We start from the raw sequence: 12,914 nt of genomic DNA, 5'->3' as shown, positions 1-12,914 counted from the left end.
GTGAAGTGAGGGTCATTGCTCTTTGACAAAGGTCCTTGAAGAACTGAAGATGAATGCACTGAACTTGTAGCATTTTTGCTCATTTGTGCATGAGAAGTATCTTAGAAGCTGAGTACTTGTTTCAGGTGTGATTTCCTGTGCAAGAAGCCCCCTGCTCTAAGCTATTTCCATTCCATAAGTACAACTCCTTGTAGCTTATGTTTCTCAGGTGTGTGATGATTCAGTTGTAGTGTTATACTCATCTTCTCTCTGCTTTAACCAAGCCTTTTTCCCATTTATCTATGAAAAGAGCATTGCAAATCAATTTGTTTTTCATTAAGAAATAATGATTGAAATAAAATAACAAACCATTGGCTCAGTTCATCCCTTTCTTTCCCCTGGTTTCTGCAGCAGCTCTCCACTGTTCAGTTTGAGGCCTCTGTGCCCACTGCCTGGTGTAGCTCTGAAGTCTTCCCAGTGTATTTGCTCTGTGCTATTGGTTGTCTGTTTAATATTGGAGTTTATTGAAGAAACATGGGGTTTTAAGCTGTAGTTAAAGAAAATAGAGTTTTTGTTGTTTTCACATCTAGAAGGAGCTCACTGAGCAGCACTCTAATTCTAGAAAGATTTTGAGGTTTTGTTTTTTTTTTTTTTAATCAGGTAGTCTGAAATGTCTAGAAGTAGAGATTTGTTTAGCTTGTGGAGAGAGCAGGAGGGCAACCAAGCCTTTCATCTGGTCCTTTGAGTATTGATCATTTTACAAGGCTCTTGGCTCAGTATCATTCAGACTAATGAGTCCTGTGCTCTCTGTCCACCTTGCCCTGTGTAGCTGCTTATCTTATACCACATTCTGCTTTCTCTTCACATCTTCTACCTAATGAAGGTTTTCATGCTTTTAAAATAGGTTTTCAGTAGTGAGTTGAATTCACAGATTGAATTATTTCATTAGAACCTCCAAACTGCTCAGCCTGATCAATGCAACTTTCAATGCTTTATTCTCATCCTGGCATCATGATCGGGTCTGTGAAACTGACCACCCTGTGCTGTGTCTGCATGCCCTGGTTTAATCCAACTTTTGCTTTTACAGATGTGATATGGTGGCTTCTGAGCAGCCTTGGTGCCAGAAGTAGCACGTTGAACACTTTGGGGAGGAGTGGAAGTGAGCTGCCCCATGGATAACATCTTGGGTTCCTCTGCACACACGTAGAATAAACAAACCAGAAGCCCTGAAGTCACAGGAGAAAGCAATCGCTCTGAAAAGCAGTAAGCATACAGTACACACAGCTGGAGTTGTTTTGGAAGCTGTATCCATCCAGAGCTGAAAGGTGAGCTTTCCTCTTTTTTATTAGTTTACTGCTCTGTTCATCTACAGATGCTCAGGGGAGACACTTTCTTAACAAATTGGTTATTTGTCCTTAATGTCTATCTTTACAAAAGTTATCTGGGGAAGCATGCATGTTGATTTGTTTTAGTCTGTCCAGTTTGCCTAGAATTTGATTTTACAGCTGTTCCAGTAATTGGATATTGTTAGAATAAAACTTTCCATGGTGATGACTCTAACCCAACAGTTTAGTGACAAGAACTTAAGAAGTGTGTAGAATGAAACAAATGCTTGAAAACTGAAGTCAGACTGGAGTGACAGGAAGGAGTAAAACAGGATTCTTGGTAGGCGGTTGAAATCTGACAAATACAAAGTAGGAACAAGGAGTAAATGCTAAATATTGGGAAATGAGCGTGGAGATCAGAGTAGTTATCCATTAAATGGTTCCTTTAAACTGAAATGATATGCCATTCCGAAAAACCACCATTGAGCTACCTAAGATGTGCTTAATTATGGTTTGTAAGGGACGTCCAACAGGTGAACATTGTTCATATTACTTAAATTTTGCTGTATAAAATTACAGCTGGTAATCAGAGGTATGTAAGGACGTAGTAAGGAAATGTTCAGGTGGAGAAACAAGAAATTGAGTTGTTCTGTACATTAGAAAAGATGTTCCCTTTGTGGTATCTTAACTGGGGAAATACCAGGTGCTGAGAAGCTCAGCCTGCTGAAGAGCAAGAACGGAACAGAAACATGCCAGGTAGAAATGAAATGTTAGACATAGCATAGTTGAGAAATAATAACCTAATTTTGCATTTTGCTGTTAAAATAACCTTCTTTTGGGACTGCTGATATAAGGTAGGTTTTCGTGTTTAAGGACAAAGTAATTTTCTAAGTGCGACATTCAAGTATTTGCTCATATGATCATTGCCTGAAAGGCTGCTAATGCTGCTTTGTGCAGAGTGTCTTATAAAAGGTTTAAAGTTTGTGTTCATGATGATCTCACTAGTAAAATCTGAGCTTTATTTGCGCTATGATCTAAAACTTGTGCACTGAAATTAATTACATCAAGCTTAATATATTCATGTCTATTTTCAGTGCCAGTCAACCTGCTTAATTACTTTATGCTTTTGATTCTCTGTGGGACATATAAATATATTTGAGGTTGACAATTTATTTTTAAAAAAAATTGATAACAGAAAGGCAGATTATGTTTTTTAGTTGAAAGTAATCTTTCAGTGCACTATTAGGTGTTATTCCCTCTTCTGAGGTTTGCCCAATGAACCTGTTTGATCCAGCTTACAGACAAGGAATCCATTGTGGATATTTTATGACAATACTTGGGTTTTCAGTTACAAAGAATAGGAAATTAATGTGTTATAAAATTGTAGAATGGTTTTTGTTGGAGGGGGCCTTTCAGATCATTTCGTTCCAACCCCCTGCTATAGGCAGGGGCACCTTCCACTAGACCAGGTTGCTCTCAGCCCCATCCAGCTTGGCCTCCTTCCATGGACAGGGCATTCACAGCCTTGCTGGGCAACCTGTTCCAGTGTCTCACCACTGTCACAGTAAAGGATTTTTTCCTAATATCTAGTCTAAATCTGCCCTTTTCCAGATGAAAAACATTTCCCCTCATTCTCGATACCTTCCCTTATAGAAAGTCCCTCCCCAGCTTTCCTGTAGGCCCCTGGCAGGTACTGGAAGGCTGCTATAAGGTCCCTCTGAAGCCTTCTCTTCTTCAGGCTGAAGACCCTCAACTCTCTCAGCTGTCCTTGTAGGGGAGGTGCTCCAGCCCTCCGATCATCTCCGTGTTAGTGGAAAAGTGTGACTGATTTGTGGCATGAATAGAACACAGCTGCTCAACATCATGAATTAGTGAGGGTCTGCATATAAAATTTAACAAGTTGATTTTGTTGTCTGATAGGTTAATGAGCTAGGTATTACTTGGGCATTACATTCCTTTACATTTTGGATGAAATAGTCTTAGATTAGCTCTAGTTGTCAAATTGTAGGTTACATTTTTATGGCATTGTTTTATCAGCATGTCTCAAAATAGCACACATCATCACTTGAGTCAATGCCTCAAGCAACATAAAATTGGTAATGTTTTGCATTTAGCACAGATCTGTAAAGATTGTCCAGGATAAAGCTAAGTTATTATTTGTTCAGGTAAAATTACATAAATCAGAGAATTCTGGGAAGGTATCAAGGTGTTTTCTATTATTCTTTTCCCCTGTTAAAAGTTATAATTTAAAGCAGAACATTCAGAAAATGCAAGCTTCAAAAAAATTTTTGGATAAATGTGAACAATCAACCATCTCTAAAATATGTATTATCCTGTCCAGTTTAAGGAGCTTTTCTGTATTCTTTTACAAAGAGAAGGCCATCCTAATGACCTTCTGTTGTACGTATTCTCTTCTTAGATTAGAATCCCATTTCTAAATAGTCCTGTTGGAATGGCTTACCCTACCCTTACATTTTAAAAAGCCAAAACTTTTATTGTAAGTTCTTTCTCGCCTATTGCTCAGTTCTGTACTCTTGTTTTTGATTGTGGATAGTAAATAACATTCACGTTCAAACAATTCGGGAGTCAAGGGAGAGTGCTGGCACTATTGGAAAGGTGTTTTAGGAGATGGACTGGATGTCTCTGCATTTGCAGGCAGCATGTCCAGTACCAACACCACTTAGATCTTTTCATTGAGAAGATCTTGGTCTATAACTGACAAAGAGAGCAAAGAGATCACAGAAATCCTGTCTTAACAGCTGTATTTTTCTGCATAAGCTACATATTTTTGTCTTTTTTTTTTTTTTTTTTCCTGTCATTGCTGTGTGGTTGTTTTGAAGCTGGCATTCCCCTTTATATTCTGTATTTATATTTTTCAACAGGCAAAAATGCTTTATTAGTCTCTTGCTCTTTCTATTTATAGTTAACTACTTGTTCTAGCTAGGTGTAAAAAGGAAAGAAGCCTGATTTGTTGTTTTTCACCTTCCTACACAGCTATGCAGGAGAATCGCTGTGAATTTTAAGTAATTTCAGCCAATTGTATTTGCAGCCTGAAAATAACTTCATTATTGTGCCAAGCTCAACCTTACAGTTTTCAAATTCTGGATGCGTTGTAGTATTGTGTGACCCATGGTTAGCACTTGTGCCACAAGGGAGGTCTTGAGGAGTTTCGTGAACTTAAGTAATTCCATTTTCACTCTTAAGTTCAAGTGAAGTTCTTTCACAGAGAATTCGTGTTCATTATGTTTGCATTGATGCTGTATGTAGTTCACTAACAGTTGCAAGCTCTCACGTTTGGTGGATGCATTAAGTTTGTGTCATGTTGGTGGACAAAGCTTAGCGCTGACTCCAGGGCATTGCTAGCCTGTCATTTGTAGTATTACTGAGAGAAGCTGGAATTGTAGTGATGGCTGAAGTATTGAAACCTAGAGGTAATGCAGTGTATTGATGACTTGTGGTTGCTCTTTGATTTTGTACTACTGTTGTGCTAATGGACAGGCTAATGGAGAGGGCTCTCTAGCTCCATTCCTATCTTCTTGTACTTTCTAACTTAGTGGGCAAATTTTTCTTGTTACTTTATTTAGAGTGTTAAGAACATGGGCAGCATGGAATAGATCCACCTTGGATGTTGAGGGGTCTGCTTTTGTCCTCATTTCATCAAATGTCTGCCCCAGGAAGCACCTCTCTTGTACAACACAACCTGGCTCATCTGTGGAGTGGATGGCATGGTGATAATTCAGTGGTTAAGTTGTTTAAAATTGCTTTCATTATTTTTCATTGTTATCCAGATACTCCGTAAGCTCAAGTATACTCTACAAAATGTAGTAGATGTACTCCAAAAGTCACTCACTGTTTTACTCTATCCTCAAAAGCTTATACCTGAGAGCAAGCAATTATGGCAGAATTAAGCTCTTGCTGCTTATCCAGCAGAATGACCTCATGGGTGGAGATGGCTCTTCAACTAGTTACAACTTCTAATGCACAGTAACTAAAAATCCAGTCTTAAGGAATTTTGTTTTATCTCTAAATTAATTATAAAAGCCTGTGTTGGATGAAGCATTCCTGAAGTCATAATTATGTATTAATATTGCATCTACTGGCATATAGATCGGTCTTTTTTTTTTTTTTCTTTTTTTTTTTTTTTTTTTTTTGGCAACCAGTTAAAATTTATCTAGAGATTTCCTGGAAACTTCTTATTTCTTAGCAGTGGCACCTGTGCTGACGTCCAGAGGCTTGATGTGAATCTATAAATGCAATGAGAAGTATGATTAATTCTCCCAGCACTCCAGAAGCTTTTGGCAGTTGCATTAAACTTTCAAATCTTAAATAAATTCCTCAAGCAAATTTATTTAGTGGATCCTATTTATTGCTCCCTTAGGTAATATGAAGATATATGTAATAAAAACTTGCTTCAGAAAAAGGGGGAGGTGGTGAAAGAGCTGGTGACCAGTGCCAGTCAACCCAAAGTCATAGGATCAGCAGAATGTTGCCAGCTGGGCATTGATTGTAATATGCTTCATTTAGAAAGAGAACATCAATTTAGTGAAAACATATGAGAGGATAGGAGGTAGTTTTTGGTCATTTCTCTTTTGTATGGAAAATAAGCTGTGTAAGATATAAGCAGATATGACAGCTTTATAAAAACATAGAGATTTCGTCTTTAAACTATTTCAAGGATTGTTTTGTCTTTCAGGCAGCTGAAAAATAGAAGTTAAAATTTAGCACTGAAGACATTTCAAGAGATTTGGTAATTAAAAAGTCAGCTTGTTCTAAAATATGCAATGACATAACTATCTACGTAGTTTTGGTTTATAATCACTTCAATAAACTGGTTAGTTAGCTATATTTTTTCACTTGAAAACAGTCTGAGGTTTGGTGATTGCTGTCTCTCTTTACGTAAGTAAATATACACATGCATCTGTATTTGTTTTCTGTTCTGAGGCACGCTTTCATAGAGTGTAATTATCAAGGTGTGGGGTTTTTTCTGTTGTGTGTATGATTCACATAACTACATAATTATGCATCTCACACATTTGATATTGCTAAGATGTTATGCCTTCATTTAAGCCCAGTATCCTGGCTGCTGTAGTTTTCAGGTCTCTGTAAGGGAATTACAAACTGAGATCTCCAAAAGGGAGTTGCGTGCATTTCTTCCATGCAGATATGCTGGCTCACAACTGTCAGAAAGATAACATGTGGAAATACTAATGAAATAATTGTGAGGGTTGTTGCTATTTGATTGTCTGTTTTATTGTTTTTGTTATTTTGTGGAAGGAGAGGGTAACCTGATGGCCTCTGACTTGGTTTTTGCTTAGTTTTTTACTTTTTTTTTTACTACTTTTGTTTTAGTCAGGGTAGTATATAGCAGAAGTCAGTACATTATGAACTCTTCTTTGTTTCTAGTTTCTTTGAAGTTGCCCAAACACCTTAGAGTTAAGGTTTCTTCCTGGTCCTTTACAGATGGTGAAAGACCAGTAGCTGTAGTTACATTCATCCTTCTGACACAATGGCTCGTCCTGTGGGGCATCTTTTTCTAATTCAAAGTCAGTGGGTGACTCTTAGTGGGTAACTCTTAGAAATCTAAAAATTAAAAATAGAAGTTCCACAACAACGTGCTCTAAATTTATGGAGTGCCTGGCTTATAATCTGTGAAATATCTACGTGTAAGCTTTGAACTACATGTGATGCCTTGTAGATGTAATCAAAGCATTCTGTGAGGATATCAATAGCAAACATTTAGAAAAAAAAAAAAAAAAAAAAAGACTAACCACCTCAATTGATTTAAGGCAAAAAGAAGACTCTTGTACAAAAGTCTTCTTTACAGAAGGCTTTCAAAGACTAAACAATGATTGTCATTTTTTTTTTTTTATGTTGTGAAGTACAGTAATACAGCTTTGCCAGATATCATCCAAAGTCTTTGTCTCCATTACAAGCAATAACTGTATCAGTTCTTGTTTGCAGTGGGCAGCAAGCACTGTTGGATGTTAAGATGAGTATCGAGTCCTTTTGGCCAAACTCCTTGGCAGGGCATATTAAAGAAACAAGGCACCTGGGACTTGAAAGGGAAATGCTTGCACAGACAGATAATTGATGAGCTACCGGGAAAAGAGTTGACCTTCTACAGTCAGTTCTTGGAAAACAAGGAGTTCACTACTGGTGTACCACCAGGATCCTTGATGTTCACTATATGAACATTAAATGACCTAGGAAATAGGTTTGCTTGCAAGATGAGAAGATTTACAGATGCTAGTAAATTGTTTAGGGCATACTAAATATGTGAGCTGGCAAGGAACTGCTGCAGGAGACCTTAGGAGACTGACTGCCATTGAAATGACAGATGAAATTGGGTAAATAAATGGAAAAGATGTATGTAGGGGAAAAATAATTCTGACTTCATCTCTGAATTGATTGTTACCATTTGTGAGCAAGAGTCTAAAGTTACAACAGATAGTTCCATGAAAATGTCCAGTCAATATTTATCAGCAGTGAAAGCATCAACTTAAATGTTAGGAATTATTCAGAGGCAGTTGAGAACAGGACAAGGCATTGTTGCCAGTTTGTGTATCCATGCTTCAGCCTTTTATCCTGCTTGTCTGCTGTCTTGCCGTGTGTGTAGTTATAAACAGCCAAGGGAGTGGCAATAAGAAAACAAAAAGCGTGCAACTTTTGTCCGATGTCTAAGCAAGATAAGACACCTTGGACAGGAAAATACATGTAAGGAGACTGTTTTCCAGTTACATGTTAAAAATCCATCCCTGAACTTTAAAAAGCTTCGTTAAAGGGTTGATAGGAATCAGTTGTTTGCCGCTTTGAGATGAAGAACCAGGCAGTCTCGAGTGAAGCCTGCAGGAGGCTGGGCTCAATACCAGCAGGAGAGGTAGGTTCTCACCCCACGCTGGTTATTCCCTGGGGTGTGCTTCCAGGTGGCACTGTGGTTGCTGCAGATTCAGGTGTGCTGAAGGGAAGAGCCAGGGGTGTATTTTTATGGAGAAATCCATTTGAAGTTAGTGAGTAAACGAAGGGGGAAGTAATGTGATGCATGCCTGATGAGGAGATGCTTTGACATGGAGACAGCTGCAAAGATGTGCTTTTTGTTCTTACTCCTCTCCTCGGCTCGTGTTTTCAGTGTGATCCAGTTCAGTGCTGGCCTGGCCTTTCAGACTGCTTTAATTTTTGATATTGTGCTTCCCATTGTTGAAGGGCAGCAGGAGAGCTGAAATTTCTTAACACCTCTTAGTGATCTCAGCAGGAAGTGCATGTATGCATGTGCATTTTTTTGTTTGTTTTTTAAGTAAGTTCTTCAAAGAAGGAGTGAGCATATAATATTTCCCTGTGCAAGCAAGAGCTGAGATAAGATGAGCTAACCACAGGATTTAAGATCTGTCAATGAAATCTTGTGATGCCATTACCTTTTCTACCGATTTGGTGGTTCATAAAAAATTATTTCAACTGACGTGAAGCCTTACCTCTGTGCATATTCACTATTGCCACGTGTCAGAGCAGGAGTCCTTGCTACCTGCCTAGTGTATATCCCAAATGTCAGTCTAGTGTTTGCAGTTTGACGTATTCCTGAAGGTATTCTGAAGCTTACATGGGTAGATTGATTCCCCTGAACAACAAGGAAGTTGCTCCCATTTAGAAAATGTCATTCATCTCTTTAGGCTTGTGCAATCGGGATTGTGCTCTGTTGTTTGACATGGCTAAAAACCAGGATTGTTTACTCCTTGTGGGTAAACTTCTGCATTGCTGGGTGAATTAATCTTTTTGATAGCTTTATACCGTCTTACAGATATAACATAACAATCTGGTAGGTAATTGAAACAATAAATCCTTCCTTGGTATTAGCATTAGGTGATTGCAAGTCCTGTTTTGGGTGCTGTTGTTTGGAAGTGCTCTGTGTGGGAGGCAGTGAACTCTTCCTTCACTGCCTTGCTCAGTGTCTGTGAGCTCTTTTCTTACCAAAGCTTTCTTGGTATTAAAAAAAAACAAAATTGTAAAATAGAAAACGTTGAGAAGATATGCTGTTATAAATGGATTTGATCTGAAGAAAGCTGTTTTTCCTCTCATTCAAGAAAGAGTGAATTCTGTACACTGCTGCTGGTGCTGAGAGGATCTGGTTTGTCCTCTGGGGGTTTACATCAAGGGCTGTGTTTCCTTGGAGCTGCTGTGTGCATGGTGTTTTGGCAGCATGGCTGGGAAGGCTGCTGATAGTGGGATGGCTCCTAATAGGGCAGCGCATCCCTGGGAGAGTGGGAGCCAGCTGTGCAGGGAGCGGGGCATCCTGCACAGCATCAAGGGTGCGTTTGCTTTGTTTTAAATGTCAGCTTCTCTGATGCTCATAGGCCTAAATATCAGCTCATCAGAAATGGTGGAGAGCCTCTTAGTAAATATTTCAGGGCAGTTCTGGATGAAATCTCTGTGCCAGTGCATGCTCTTGGTCCAATTTAACACTGGTGAACCTGCATCACCACTTCGGTTTCCTCGAGGAAATAAATAGAAAATGTTTTTTAAAAAAGCTTAATTTTACAAATAATGCTGTTTTGACTGTGTGTTTCAAAGCTATCTTGGTGCATCAGAAAGATGGTTAAATAGCTGGCTGAGGTGGAACGATTTTTTCTCCTGTATTTAAATGGAAGCAGGATGTCAAAATAAGGAGTATCAGTTATGTGTGGTAAGGGCATAAATCCTGTTGCTGTTCTTGCAGCTTTCCTAGTGTATTGTCAAGAAGAGCAGATACGTTTCTTGCGTGAGAATACTTAATAAAGAGATGGCATCAAGTGCATAAGAAATGTGCACCCATGCAGATTCTGAGTGCTGTGTTTAGGTCAAATGTTGTTATGTTGGACTATGAAAAATGCTTTTTTATTCACAAGGGCTTCTATCGGTAAATATTGTGTTTTAAGACTTTTGAAAGACAAAACAGACATTAAAACAATTCTGAAGAACATTCCAGTACAGGGCTCTGTTTGTGTTGCAGTGCTCTATTTCACAAGCAGTGTGAAATGGCTCTTGTTTTGTAAAGCCTTTAAGGCTTTTCTATAATTCCCTGTCTGACTGAGTAAGGGCTGTGTATGTCTGATGGCTCTTCATTCAGATACAGCAAGTTTCTGTTCCCAGATCTCATACAGACCTCTGACTTTGAGAACAAACACCTAAATCTCTTTGTCACTTCACTTTGTGGGGAAAAGAAGGGAAGAAGGCAGTCTGCTGTGCACATAACCTTCATTTTCTGATAAAAAGCTTGTATCTACACAGCCTAATTTACAGGCTGTCTGCCTGTGTGTTTTATAAACCACCCCTAGCACTGAAAAGCACACCTTCAGTAGTGAGGCAGTAGGTCACTCAGGTTGCACAAATCTTCCTGCATATTTAGGGTTTTTTTTTTGTTTAAGTTTACCTTGAATTTCCTATTAGTTACTAAATTCTAGGACTTTGATTTCCTAACCAAGACATGTGCTGCTTTGACTCCCGTGTTCTTGAGCCTTGGTGTTGGCTCAGCCATAAGTGCACTCCTGCCTGTAGGATCGATTTTGGAAAAGAGAGGTAATGCATAAAGAGATGAGTCTGAAACTCACCTCAAGCAAATAGGGGCGGATGATTGTCTGGTTTCCTACAGGCCAGCTGTGAAGCCCATTTATGTCTATTGAGAACTTCTGTCCAGTTGCGGGAGGAAGGCTGAACAAAAGTGCAGAAGTCTGACAAGTGGATATAACTTACTAATTCAGCTTGTTGGCATGTTATCACAGTGTTCTTACGTTACTTGTCCATAATAGTTCAGAAGTGCAAATACAGATCTTGTTATCTCTGTTTGTGCCTCCTAAACATGAAATGTGCTTGAATTAAGAGTAGGTTAAGTTTTTCTGTTCCTAACTCAACAGCTCAGCAACTTTGTGATACGTTATATTATTTTAATGATAAGAGTTGGAGAAGGAAAAGCTTTTTTAATCAGCGTGCTACATTTTGTCAGTGCCAGACAGGTCAAAGATTATGCATTCCTTGTTTCTTGCATTTTGAGCTTGAATTCCAGTTTGGAAAGAGCTATTAGTATCCATGTGTATGTGTGTATAAGTAGTTTTATATTAATTGCAACTTGTGCCTCGTCTGTCTTGTTTGTATTTTCCTTTCTGCTTGTTTTCTCTAAGACAAGCTGGCCCATGATGAGCCAGAGGACAGCATATTTCAATTCTGCTGCTGTTAGTAAGCAAGTAGTGCACAAAGCCCTTTTTACCTACATTTGTCAATGGAAGAAAAATATGCTCTAGTTCCCAGTCAGCAATTCCAGAGTATCATAAGAAAAAGGAAAAAAGTTGAAGTAGAATACAGTTAGAAATAATATATAAACAGGTAAAAACAGTCACAGAAATCTTTTCAGGATTCCTGTCTTTGTATTCCCATCAGTACTGTTGCTGCTGTGACATATGTGTGATTGTGTACCCCTTCAAAGTCTCAAGGCAGAAAGGTTCAGGTAAACGAGGAACTTTCCTATGTAGAGTTTGCATTTATAGATTTGAATTCAAGCAAAGTTTGGCAGTAATATGCTGCCTCTGTCTCTTTATTTTTCCTTCTGTGTTGAGTTGGCATTCAAGAGAAATATGGGCATCATGTTTGTAAAGTTTTGTGCATAGTGTTGCTGCATTGAGAACCTTTTGTGTTTTGCTCATGCTGGGCTCTGTTCCACAAAGCTTCAAAGTTGGTGTTTACTGGAAAACGTGACGTTTCATACACCAAATTAACCTGAGAGTGGCTTCCTGAAGGATGTTTTAAAGAAGGATATTTCTGCTAAGAATAGGGAAAATAAGTGTGTGTGTGTGTGTGTGTGTGTGTGTGTGAAAAATATTTTACTGTTGAGACCAGTCATTATCTACTACCAATGGGAAAATCTACAAGTGTTTAGCATGCTTTAGTATCTTCTAGAGAGAGGTGATTTTGAAGACATCAAAGTTCCATTTTTAAATTGGGAAATAAAGTAGTAAATATCAGAGAGAACACAGATGTGTGCAACAGCTGTACTCTGTAGCTCTGCTGGTACAGCACCATAGATGAAGTCAGACAGAGGATTAAATTTGACCAGGTTTGTAGCCCTGTAATCAAATACAACACTGGAACTTATTAATATACCAGTCAGAAATGTTTCCTTTCTTGGAATGGAGTGGAACACATGGTGCAGCAGTGAATGAAGTAGTATTGCTATCAGAAGGAAACATGTTAGATGGTCCCTGCAGATTTCACAGTGGTTTTAGAAGTCTAGGCTGCATCACCTGCTACTTCCATGGGGTTAATCTATAAATATAATCCAGTCTGCAGTACTTCTCCTGATGATTCCCTATTGACAGTAACTCTAATTTCCTTTTACTAGTGGGCTGCTTCATACTTCACTTACTTATGATTCAGATGTGCTCCTTGCCAAGGCCATTATTTTTATCACAAGTCCAGAGGTAATGGGCATTTCGTAGCAATTTTCATCACTTTGTTTTTAATGAAGTGATTTTTTGAGTTTTTTTATTGCTGTCACCAAGGCAATGTATAGTCAGGCAACTACTTTACACCAACGAAATGACATCTTTATAATCATCAAAGGTAGTAATGGGCTCGTTAATTCTTCAGTGAACA

The 12,914-nt window shown here is 38.6% G+C and overlaps 1 protein-coding gene across 9 annotated transcripts in view; it reads left to right on the top strand.

Moving 5' to 3' along the window:
- Positions 1-12,914, top strand: part of PCDH15 (protocadherin related 15) — a 678,253-nt gene that overhangs the window by 110,870 nt on the left and 554,469 nt on the right. For all 9 annotated transcript variants that reach the window (XR_007376985.1, XM_048944599.1, XM_048944600.1 and 6 more), the window contains exon 2: positions 1,067-1,304. The gene's annotated coding sequence lies outside the window, so the exon portion shown is untranslated. The remainder of the gene's footprint in view (positions 1-1,066; positions 1,305-12,914) is intronic.

This window comes from Lagopus muta, chromosome 5 (assembly GCF_023343835.1).
Source record: "Lagopus muta isolate bLagMut1 chromosome 5, bLagMut1 primary, whole genome shotgun sequence".
NCBI classification, from domain to species: Eukaryota; Metazoa; Chordata; class Aves; order Galliformes; family Phasianidae; genus Lagopus; species Lagopus muta.
The sequence above is the reverse complement of the archived record's forward strand: the minus strand, read 5'-3'. Positions and strand labels throughout refer to the sequence as shown.